Genomic DNA, 12,548 nt, shown 5'->3' with positions numbered 1-12,548 from the left:
CTTTGTAACAGAATCTGAAAGTTTTTGGTGTCCTCTGAAGTAACTGCCTAATTATACTTAAATCATTTATCAGCCACCCCCCACCCCAGAGTCAAAGCCCCATCACCTTCATTGATTTTTAGACATACACACGGTACCCCTGGGGGTCCATCCCCAAGGCCATCTTTTACTCCCAAAGAAACACCACCCACTAAGCTTCTCAACTGCCTCTCAGCACCTATTGTAGGTAGAAGCACAGGGAAACAGTTTTGTGACTATCTTGCATACCAAAATCCAAACAAAAATGATGGATAAATGATGCGTGATACCACATCTCTCTGAGACAGATAAACTGAAACAGAATCATCTTCAATTTGTGTAAAACTACCACTGAGGTCACTCATCTTACAGAGACCTGTAAGTTTGTTCATTTATCAAAATCATGTTTAACCAAAAAGGAGCAGAAATGCAAATCAAGTGCAAAAGGACACTACCACTCTTCATGGCCCAAGCCACCTCTGCTAATATCTTTACACTGTGTTAAATGTTTCTGAAGCGGGGAGACTGACACCAGGAATTTTTTTTTATTCTTCTTACATGCCAAGAAGGTACAGAAACTGCTTAAGACTACAGTCTTTCACCATACAACGTGCCCTTGAAAATTTCCTGTGTCTCACCTTCCATCCAGCCCGTCTTCCTTGAAATGATTTCTCTAAGGGGCCCAAGTAAAAAGGCATGCTCTCGGGTCACATCTCTTTGCTGCAAAAGCTGGTGCTATATCGCCCAATTACACCATATGCTTTCTCCAGATAAGGACGGGGAGGAACTGAATTTAAGATGCAGAAGTAAGGAGATGCATAAAATGGCCACTTTTCCAGGATCCATGACAGACAGGGCATACTTAAACATCAAAAGCACGGGACTACAAGGGTAATTAATGAGAGCCGATGGATGAAGGAAATGAAACAATAAATAGATTAAAGTTTTCCAGAGTGAGATACTATCAAGAATAATGAAGCCTGACTCAAAGAATCCTCAGTTTCAATGTTAAAAAACAAAAATCTCGGCAAAACTGAAGCATTAAATTTGGTATTATATTATTCAGCGAAAACAGCCGTCTTTGTTTCATTTGCACTAGGAATCTACCCGCCTGCTTTCCCCTACCCACCCCACCCCACCCCACCCCCTTCCATCAACCGCAGTGATCTTGAAGGGAGCTGCAGAGGCCCTAAGGAACGGAGATAACGGTCATAGGCAGAGGCCACGTTAGCCAAAACTCACCAGCCGAGTTCAGACCCGCCAGGTCGCCAGCCTCCTTCCCATGGCCCCGGTTCCCAGGCAGGCCGGGCTGGGGGCCTCGCCGGTCCCCGGGCCGCATCCGCCCACCGCAGGCCCACAAAGCCCGCGCGGACGCCGGGACTCGGCGCCTTCAACTTCCCTCCGACCTCGTTCCAGGCCGATTTTATGGGATCAAGGTTGGACCACCCCCCCTCCCTGCAGAAGGCCAGGAAGAGACTCCGCGGCGAGCCATGCCCAGATCCCTTACACAATAAAGGAATCCCGAAGCAAGGGCTGACCCTCCCCCCCCAGCCGCCCTGCTGCAGCGCGCCCCCGCCACATTTCCCGCCTCGCCCCCCCAAGCCGCCCGGGCCTGGCCGGACTTCCACCCCCGGCCCCCGCCGCCCCCACAGAGCCTGGTCTGACGCCGCCCCTCCCGCCCTGCTCCCCCGGGACCACCGGAGCCCGACCCTCCCCAAGACCGCGGCCGGCTGATCAGACCTTCACCCGCCGCGCGCTGTCCCGGCCGTGCGCAGCCCTGCCCTCGCGTCCCTCCACGCCGCAGGTCCAGGCGCGCCGCCCGCCTACCGACCCCTCGGCGAACTCCGCACCGCACTCTGGGTGCCGGAGCCGGCCTAAGCCACCCAGCAGCCCAACCAAGGGCCCTTCCCGTCCAGCGCTCCCCCCACCCCCAATCGGGATTGCGCTATCCAGCCCGCCCCAATACTCCCTCCCCTCCTGAGAAACAGGCAAACAGTCGTGGGATCCCCGGGGACCCCCCCACTAGCGCACGAGGTCTCCCCAACCACGCGCCGCACGGATCCCGAACGCCGAGTACCAGGTCCGCACATGCCCACCCGCAGATCTCCATCCCCAGCCCCCAAGGGGCAGTTCTCCCGCACCCCCAGGCCCTCATCCCCGCAGGAGTCTCTCACTCTCAAGGACCTCATTCCCCGCCCCTCCAGGGGTCTCTCCACCCACTGGGGTCCCGTTCCCACCACCCCGCCGCAGTGTCCTTCCTCGCAGGAATCTACGGCCCCCGCAGCACAAACCCTCCGCCCAGAGTCCCTTCTCTCTTCCCCAGCTCCCTCTTCGGCTCCGTTCTCGCCTTCCAGAGCCGCCGAGGATCCCTCCCCCCACCACAAGCCGTCTCCGGTCTCCGGTCTCCGGTCTCGGACCCGGGCAACCGCACCTCTCACCTTCAGCCGAAGATGGTGGCGCCGGCGCACGTCCCCAGCCGCGACCACAGAACCGGCGCCTCAGTCCCAAACCCACCGCTGCCTCCGCCGGGCTCCTTTAGCACTGCTACTCCGGGCTGCCCCACCCACTCCCACCCTCATTGGGCCAGCTCCACGCCCGTCACCACCGCCCCCAGACCCACTGGTCCGTTTGCGCGCCCATCTCCAAGGGAAGACGTTAGCAACCCGAACGAAGCTACCTTCCCGAGGTCCGCTCCCTCCACCCACCTGAAACGATGCTCATTGGCTCCCGCTCCCAGACCAGGCGGCCGAGGCCCCCATATTATAGGCTGACCCGCACGTCCATCAGAGATTCCGGGAGGTGCGGCCGGGACAGTTGTGGGTGATTGGCTGGCTAGGGCGGAGATGGACAGCTGAGACTGGCAGGGCGTCCCGCGATCCCGCGGGGCAGTGGGTGCGGACCCCGCAGCGGCTTTGGCTGTGCGGTTGGCGGGGCAGGTGTGCCGCGGGCAGAGCCCCGAGCTCCGCCTGGACGCTTCACGCCCTGGCGTCGGGCCGCCGCGGCAGCTCAGCCCTGAGCCTCGCCGCCCCCCCTGCCTGTCGCAGCCGGCGTGTCCCGCAGTGGGACCGGCTTCCACCGCCGAGTCGCGGGCCCCCGGAGCTGCCTGCAGGGGCGGGGCCGGAGCGCGGTCCAGAGGCCTGACGTCACCCCCGGGGCTGCGGGGAGTGGGGGCCACGGCTCTGCGGCTCACCTGCAGTGGGGGAAGGGAGGCAGGGCTCAGAATGCGGCTTTGCCCATGCGCACCAGCTGGGGGAGTGGGGCGGGGGGAAGGCAGATCGCCTGCCGTCGGCGGTCTGCACTCAGGCCCCTGGTTCGACCTCGGGCCCGGGCTGACCCTTCCTAGGTCCGCTGAGCGCCGGTCGCCGGGTTTGCGAGGGGAGGAGCTTCCCTACCCAGCCGCCTGGCTGGGCTGAGATTCCAGAATATTGAGAAGGGAACCCACCTTGGGAAAACGACTTCACGTCATTCATTCCTTCGTTACTTCCTTCTTTCTTTTAGTTTACAGCTCCCTACATGAGAGGGGCTATGAGGAGGTTCTGCTGGACTCTCTTATCCCTCAGGGCCTATTAACTTTTCAAAGGCCTTGTAAAAAACGTTTGAGACCTGAAGAAAAAAAATAAAGGTTCCAAAAGAAGGAAAGGCAACTAGAAAAATCCGAGTTAATATTTAATGAAGTGTCTGCAATATCTAATCAACTGCGACACGACCCTAATTATATATAAATATAATAAAGTTTAGGTAAGTCACAAGAATAAAATGATTTAGTCTTTAAAAAAATGAAATTTACAAAATCTTTTCCAAAAAATTGTGATAGCAAGATGTTACTTCATGTTCAATAAGGATGCATTTTAATATTTACAACATGATGTATGTAAATGGCTAAGCCTAGGAAACTTCCAGTCTGGTAAAAGGTGAATAAAGCAAAAAAACAAGGCAGGAAATGATGAGGAGGGGGTTGGTAGAATTCAGAGACAATTTCAAGGCAGCTGAATGCAGAGTCCTTCCTGGGGAAGTCAGAATCGGGTCCTGTATTGTCCTTTGTCCTAGTGCATCTGGTCCCCCACCCCCACCTGCCTGCTAGAGTAAGCTGCCCCTTGTCCAGGTGTCTTGTGACTTGGCTCCATGAAGTCTGTCCTTAATGCAGCCTGCACATGGAGTACAAGTTAACTGTACATAGTATGTGACAAGTATTCCTCTTCTGAATTAAAAAATAAACTTTTTACAGAAGACGAAACACTCCATTTCTAACGCCTGAGTCTCAGCTTTGCCCGCCACTGAAGTCATTTCTGAGTGCACAGAGCGTTCACACACAAACCGCCCCATCAGCCACCAAGTCTGTGATTTCCCATAATTATAAAACAAAGTCAGTGGACCATCAGAAGAGGAAGCCAGGAAGCTCAGCTCAACAGAATTCAACATCACAAAGACATCAGTCTCAATGAGAAATCAGTAATAAAAAGACTGTCTCCAGAAATTCCCTGGCAGTCCAGTGGTTAGGATTTAGAAGTGTTCACTGCCAGAGCTCAGGTTCGATCCCTAGTAAGGTAACTAAGATCCTGTAAGTTACATGGCTCAGCCAAAAACAAAAACACTGTCCTCTAATGTGTCTCTGGGTTTCTCAGGTGGCACTTCGGTAAAGAATCAGCTTGCCAATGTAGCAGACACAGGTTTGATCCCTGGGTCAGGAAGATCCCCCAGTGTAGGAAATAGCAGCCTACTCCAATATTCTTGACTGGAGAATTCCATGGACAGAGGAGCCTGGAGGGCTACAGTCCATAGGGTCACAAAGAGTCAGACATGACTTAGCACACACTCATGCACACAAAAGTATCTCTAGCCATGGCATCCCTCCAACCTTAGGGCCTTATATTTTCAACTGTCTGCTAGGTGTCCGGACCTGGATTGGAGGACAACTGCAAAAGCAGGAAGTCCCAAACTTATCTTCTTCCCACATCCACTTCATCTCACCCAAATTCTTTTTCTTCCCAACTTCCCTTTGTCTTTTAATATAATCAACCTTGAAACCACTTTGATTCCTTCCTCTCCCTTGCTCCCACACTGTGTTCCCCTCCACCTCAATCATCCAGCCAGCCAGGCTCTTCAGACTCCAGTCTTAACCCCACATAGCTCCATCCCAGAATCTGTTAACTGTTTTGAGCAGGAAAACACAGGATTTAGGACCACATAGACCTGGCTTTAAATCCGTCTCTGCCATTTGTTGTTTAGTCCGCTCAGCTGTGTCCAACTCTTTGTGACCCCGTGGACTGTGGCCCACAAGGCTCCTCTGTCCTTTGGATTCTCCAGGCAAGCATACTGGAGTGGGTTGTCAATTCCTTCCCCAGGGCATCTTCCCAACCCAGGAATGGAACCCACGTCTTCTGCTTGGCAGGCAGATTCTTTGCCACTGAGCCACCTGGGAAGCCCCACCAGAGTTTTAATCTTATACAAATTCCTTAACCTCATCTCTCAAAAGAAGCTACAAATACATACCTAAAGGACTCATTCAATCCATATGTAACAGGTTAATTTACTGGGGAAAAAAGCATGGTGTTATGAACATATCAATGAAAATGGTTTTCCCCCCCACCTAGTGTACAAGTTCATTACGAAAGAGTGAGAAATCTTTGTCCTCTTTCCATAATAATTTTTGCTAACAGTCGAGGCTGCTTTTACTCCCAAAAGAAAAAGGTCACAGGCCATTGTTTTGCAGAGTCCAAGTCACAAGTCCAAACTCATTCACTGATGACAGTTCCGGCCCATGAACCTGGTTTGTTCTAAGCTGTTTTGTTCCATCTGTACAAGGCTGATATGAAGCATTTTAAAAATAAATTTGAGTGAATTCCAACACTTAATAATCAAGAGCTATCCAACATCATTAACCATTTGATTAAACACAAATCAAAACCACAATCAAAACTTCACACCCATTGAAATGACTTTAATCAAAAAGGCAGACAATAACAAATGTTGGTGAGGATGCAGAGAAACAGGAACTCTCAGTGATTTCTGGCAGGAATGTAAAATGGTATAGCTGCTCTGGAAAACAGTTTGCCAATTTCCGTTAAGTTAAACAGGAATGTACTGGACTTCCTTGGTGGTACAGTGGTAAAGAATCCACCTGCCAATGCAGGGGATACAGGTTCAATCCCTGGTCCAGGAAGATTCCACATGCTGGGGGGCAACTAAGTTTGTGCACTACAAGTACTGAAGCCCACCACCCTAGAATATGCTCTGTAGCACTAGAAGCCACCACTGTGAGAAGCCGGTGCACTGCAGATAGAGAAAGCCTGCAGGCAGCAGTGCAGCCCAGAATAAATAAATAACAAAAACAAAAAACAACAAAAAAACAGAAATGTACCATGTAACTCACAATTCTATCCTTAGATATCTACCAAAAAAAAAACCAAAAACAAAAGTAAATATATGTGGACACAAAAACTTGCACATAAATGTTCATAGCAGCATTATTCATGATAGCAAAAAAAAAAAAAAGAAAAAATGGAATGTCCATCAACTGGTAAATGGGTTGACAAAATGTACATCCACACAATGGAATACTACTATTCAGCAAGAAAAAGGAATAAACTACAGATTCATGCAGCAACAGGGATGAACCTTGAAGACATGTTCAGTGAAAGAAGTCAGACAGAGAAACCACATACTGTATGATTCCATTTATAGGAAATGTCCCCCAAAGGCAAAGCTCTAGAGACAAAAAAATAGAACATTAGCTGCCCCAGGATGAGGGCTGGGGAGAGGAGAAGGGAGGACAGCACAGGGATTAACAGTAAATATACATGTGGGATCTTATTGTGATGATGCAAGTGTTATAAAATTGATTTATGGTGATGGTTACACAGCTGGATAAATTTACCAAAAAGTCTATTTTATGGGATTCGCAAGTGGCTCAGTGGTAAAGAATCCGCCTGCCAATGCAGGAGATGAAGGAGACACAGGTTCTGTCCCTGGGTCGGGAAGATCTCCTGGAAAAGCAAATGGTGACCCACGCCAGTACTCCTGCCTGGAAAATTCCATGGACAGAGGAGCCTCGTGGGCTACAGTCCAGGGGGTTGCAGAGAGTTGGACATGACTGAGCATGCGCACACACTGAATTTTATACTGTAAACTACATGATTTAAAAAATATACCTTAACAGGTAATGTTTTAAGAAAAAAAGAGCTCTCTCATGAAAATTCAGATTTCTGGCTTCCCTTGAAAACATGGAAGATCTGGAAATTCAGCACCCATCGGCTGGTGCCTGAGTTGCTGCTCATTTTTAAACAAAGCCTGTGTTCCAGAGCGTGCCTCAGTCGCCACCACCCCCTCTAGTCTCTTAAAGCCAACCTACCTTATTCACTGACATTCTTTGCTTGGTCTTTTTAGGCGTCTATGCGTTTTTAGCTCCTATCATGCCTGTCAAGGGATTTCATGTCAGATCATTCTAGAGAGATAAGAGGAAAGGTGGTATTTTTTAGTTGAAGAGCTGTTCCCCTGCAAGAGGTGAAAGCATAGGAGACTTGTGGCGTCCATGAGGAGGGTCCCCTTTCAACATGCTTCCTGGAAGGGGTAGGACTTCCAGGCAGAGGTTACTGACCACCTCACAGCCCACTCAGGGTAATAATTCCTGACTGATAAGAAGGATGGGTGCTCAACTACGGCATCTTGAAACAGAAGGAAGAATAATTAAAAACAAACAAACAAAAAATCTCTAATGAGTTGAGAAAGAAGAAACTTTCCAGAATTTTCTTGGGCCCCTTAAGTGCTAGAGTTTTGGCGGGGGTGGGGGGGGAGGAAAAATACAGAAGAGTCTGCTGAAAATGACTAATTTAAGACATCTCACCAACCACGCAGGATAGGGCTAACTCACATTTGATTTTAGAAAAACAAAGGCATGATAGTCCTTGCATCCTAATGTCTTGGAACAAGTCATACCTGTAACAAATGCTTTTTGTGTCTGGGGGTGATGCCCAGTGCCACGGAGACGTCCGTATCGACAGGTAGGGTCCCTATCCTAAAGGGGCACACAGTCCGGCTGGAAATAAAAGCAATTGGCAAATGACTGTAAGAGAGCAGGGGTTTTTAATCTGGAGTGCATGGAAAACTAAAGAGTTTTAGGGGTTTTATAAAATCTCTAAAATGACATGCAAAATGTATTGTGTTCTCCCCACCACCACCCCCTCAGGGAGAAGATGTACAGTTTTTAGTAGATTCTCATAGAACACTCTGGTCCAAAAAGTTTGCAAGAATGCAATATAGAATTAAGAACTGCATCAAGTATAGTAAGATCTAGGGACACTTAACCCAGAACGGTGGCAGGGGTGGGCATCAGGGAAGTCCCAGGAAGTCTTCTTAGAGACAGTAATTTTGAAATTATAATCTGAAGAAGGTGGCACTAACCAGACCAACAGAGGAGGATAATGCTTTCAGAGAAAAATAGCACAGAGAAGAGACAGTACAGGGCTTTCCAAGCTCAGAAAAAAACTCACACCAGAGCAGTGCTATAGCAAAGCAAACAAGTGTGAAGGAGTGTGAAATACAGGGCTGAGGAGGGGGCCAGATGGGAGGGGTAGACCAGGAAATGGAATTTAAATTTTATCTGGAAGACAGTGGGGAACTATGGGAGAGTTTTCATCTGATAAGTAAAATGACCAAGCTTATGTTTCTTCCAGGATTCCTCTGGTTATAACAGAGAGAATGGATCAAAGTGGGGGGCAGCAGGGGCGATTAAGAGGCTGCTGCCACAAACAGTCCAGCCGAGATGATGGTGACTTGGTCAAAGCAGCCTGGAAAGATGTGGTCAGACTGCGGTGGTTGCGCTTGCAAAGGTTAAGGGAGATATTTCAAGTGTGTGAGGATATCTTCAAGTGCCTGGTGGTGGTTTAGTCATTCAATCCTGTCCGACTCTTGCGACCCCATGGACTGTGGCCCACCAGGCTCCTCTGTCCATGGGATTTTCCAGGCAAGAATCCTGGACTGGGTTGCCATTTCCTTCTCCAGGAGATCTTCCTGACCTAAGGATCGAACCCAGGTCTCCTGCACCGCAGGCAGATTCTTTACCGACTGAGCTTCAAGTGCCTAGTACATTATAAATTCATTCCCTTCTTCCATTTTCTCATGGCCCCCTGAATTAAAAACAAGCCTTTACTGCATCCTGTACACACACTTATAAAAGCATCTATATAAACCTTCTTGTATGTTTTCATCTCTATCCCTGTATCCCCCTTCGAAACCAGTGCTGTCCAGCACAAGTAGAATGGGAGCCACCAGTGCAAGCCACATATTTAAGTTTAAACTTTCTAGGGGCTACATTTTAAAGGTAAAGCAAAATAACTGATTAGTTTTAATAACATATTAACCCAATACAAAAAGAATATTACATTTCAACATGTCGATTAAGAAACCACTAATAGGATATTTCACATTCTTTTTCTTGTGCTAAGTGTTTAAAATCTGATGTCTCTTGTGGACATACAGCACATCTCATTTCAGGCTGGCCACAAGGAAATGGCAACCTACTTCAGTATCTTGCCTGGAGAATCCCATGGACAGAGAAGCCTGGAGGGCTACAGTCCATGGGGTTGCAAAAGAGTCAGACACGACTGAGCGATTAACACTACATTTCAAGTGCTGGAGAGCTACATGTGGCTGGTGGCTTCCATAGAGGACCCTACAGGGATAGACTGTAAACTTGAAGCCAAGGTCAATGTTTTCAGCTGTATCCCCAGGAGCTAGCTCAGTGATTGATACAGAGCAGATGCTTAGTAAATGCTTGTTGAATAGAAAGATGGAAGGATGAATGGGGAGATCCTTTCCAGCTTTCCAGATGTCATTTGAGCTGAGCCTGAATTCCAATCACCTTCCCAGGGCTTCCCTGGTGGCTCAGCTGGAAAAGAATCTGCCTGCAATGAGGGAGACCCGGGTTCAATCCCTGGGTTGGGAAGATCCCCTGGAAAAGGGAAAGGCTACCCACTCCAGTATTCTGGCCTGAAGAATTCCATGGACTGTATAAGTCCCTGGGGTCGCAAAGAGTTGGATACAACTGGGCGACTTTCACTTCACTTCACTTGAATCCCAATCAGGATTGCAACAGTAGAGGATAGTGGACTGACTGCAAGGGCAAGGATGCAAGGAACTGAAGCACGGACAAGGAAAAATGATACCAGGAAACAGTGGGAAGTAACAGCATTTGTACAGAATCCTTGCTGCAGAAAAGAAGGTGAGAAGTGATCCTGAAGGTTCCTGGAAGCTGACACTGGAACCCTATACACGTCTGGGGATTCCCAAGCTGCCAGTGTAATTTCCATCAGTAAATATTTAAGGGACAAATGAAGAGAGAGGGAAGAGGACAGGGCCACAGGAAAGAGACAAGGAAGCGAAAAAGAAAGGGGAGAGAGAGCAAAGTGATAATGACTGCTGGTGTGAACGTTGGCAAATCACAAGTAGGCAAATTTCTTAAAGGATCCAGGTTATCTCAATGGAAAGAACAGGTTACTGGAGTGTTTGCAAACAGCTGGAGAAGTCTGGTGAGTGGTTAGAGATGAAAACAGGGTCATTGGTCTCAAGAGGATCTGTGGTCTCTGGTGGGAAGTTGAAGGAGTTACATGTTGGTACAGAGAACTCCAGTCTGAAATCAAGCCTGGGGGCTTCCCTGGTGGCTCAGTGGTAAATGCAGGAGACTGCCTGCTAATGCAGGAGACACGAGTTCGATCCCTGATTCAGGAAGATCCCACATGCTGCAGAACAACTAAGTCCACGCACCACAACTACTGAGCCTGTGCTCTAGAGCCCTGGAGCTGCAATCATTGAGCCCATGTGAGCGCCGCTACTGAAGCCTGCGAACCCTAGAGCCCATGCTCTGCAAGAGAAGCCACCGCAATGAGAAGCCCCTGCAATGAGAAGCCTGCACACCACAACTAGAGAGTAGCCCCAGAAGCAATGAAGAACCAGCACCATCATGAGTAAATAAATAAGAAATCAAGCCTGATTGCTATTATATGACACAGAATTACTGCCACCTCTGCCTTAAGCAGCCAGGTCTGGTTTGCATTGGTCCTACTTACCAGGTGAAGAGAAAAATCAAGAAATTGCCCTAAAATGGATATAATTCTTAGGGGTAAAAAAAAAGCATGTGGGCATCTCATTGGAGGTTGTTTTAAAAATCCAAATCACAGGACGTGGGACTTCCATGGTGGCCCAGTGGTTAAGACGCTACGTTTCCACTCCAGGAGAATCTGGTTCAATCCCTGGTTGGGGAACGAAGAACCCACTAGCCTTGAGGAGCAGGAAAAAAAAAAAAATTCCTGCCTGATACTGGGTACGTCCTTAATCTCTCTAAGCCTTGATTTACTCTTGGGCCAAACAGGAAAAACAATACCTACTTAGTAGGGTAGCTACAAGGCTTAGATACAGTGAGGTAACACTGGTAAAGGTCCTGGCACAAATCACCCCTCAGTAGTGTTAACTCTTTATCGTTCGTGAATGCAGTCGCTTCAGTTATGGCCAACTCTTTGCAACCCTATGGACTGTAACCCGCCAGGCTCCTCTGTCCATGGGATTCTCCAGCAAGAATACTGGAGTGTGTTGCCATGCCCTCCTCCAGGGGATCTTCCCAACCCAGGCCTTGAACCTGAGTCTCCTGTGTCTCCTGCATTACCGGTGGATTCTTTACCCACTGAGCCATCTGGGAAGCCCATTACTCTTTATTATTATCATACTATTCATTAGCAGTATCATTACCCTTTTGACAAGACATACACAGCCTTTCAGAGGATGTTTATAGCGTTCCATTATTTTCTCTAGATGTGTATTCATTCCATTGCATTACTAGACTCTCTACTTTTGCATATCTGAAATTCTCCATAACATAAAATTCAAATATTATTTTTGTTGATGATTTCTACTGAAAGGGCTAGATTCTAAGGAAAGGAAATGAGATCCTGGAGAAAAATTAAAAAATTATTTGGCTTTGATTTTCACAATCCTGCATAATCTGATTTCAACCAACCTTCTTAAATTCATGTCACCTGCCTCATCACAGCTGTTTCTTCTAATAATCACCTCTCCTGGGCCTTCTCCATCTGCCTTTTTTTTTCTGGCCATCTTCTCCCTTCTGCTTATGCTATTTTCCGTTGGACAGCCCTTTCTCCACAGATCCACCTGGACAAGTCCTCCCAGGAGGGGAGCCCTGTTGAAGCTCTTCCGTGTGAGAAACACCACTGAGCAGCTCAAGCAAAGGCCCTCGTTCTCTTCAAGTTTAGACTCAAGTTTCACAGTTGTGCAGCGCTTTTGGCACATTCGGAAAGGGTGGTTCCTGCTCTGCCTTTAGATGTTATGAGAGGAGATTTCCCAATTTCCTTCTATTGAAAGCACTGATGGGTGTGAGCCCAATGATAATAACACCATTCTCCACACCAGGTATATGAAAGTTGGCTGGCAGGAAACAGAGGACCACCCAGGAAGCCCGCTTCCTCAAAGGAGCTCCAGAGCCTGCATATGTCCTTCAGGTGGATGCGTGGGAATCACACAATCTA

At 48.5% G+C, this 12,548-nt stretch overlaps 1 protein-coding gene across 4 annotated transcripts in view; it reads right to left on the bottom strand.

Annotated features, from left to right (window-relative positions):
* Positions 1-12,548, bottom strand: part of MYH10 (myosin heavy chain 10) — a 152,723-nt gene that overhangs the window by 118,213 nt on the left and 21,962 nt on the right. The window contains exon 1 of one of the 4 annotated variants that reach the window (XM_065910011.1): positions 2,724-3,063. The exons of 1 other annotated variant lie outside the window; for it this stretch is intronic. The gene's annotated coding sequence lies outside the window, so the exon portion shown is untranslated. Of the gene's footprint in view, positions 1-1,260; positions 1,393-2,456; positions 2,588-2,723; positions 3,064-12,548 lie in introns of those variants that run through there. 2 more of the 4 variants (XM_065910008.1, XM_065910009.1) reach the window with 2 other exon arrangements.

This window comes from Muntiacus reevesi, chromosome 18 (genome assembly GCF_963930625.1).
Source record: "Muntiacus reevesi chromosome 18, mMunRee1.1, whole genome shotgun sequence".
In the NCBI taxonomy this organism is placed as follows: Eukaryota; Metazoa; Chordata; class Mammalia; order Artiodactyla; family Cervidae; genus Muntiacus; species Muntiacus reevesi.
This window is presented reverse-complemented; position numbering and strand designations above follow the sequence as displayed.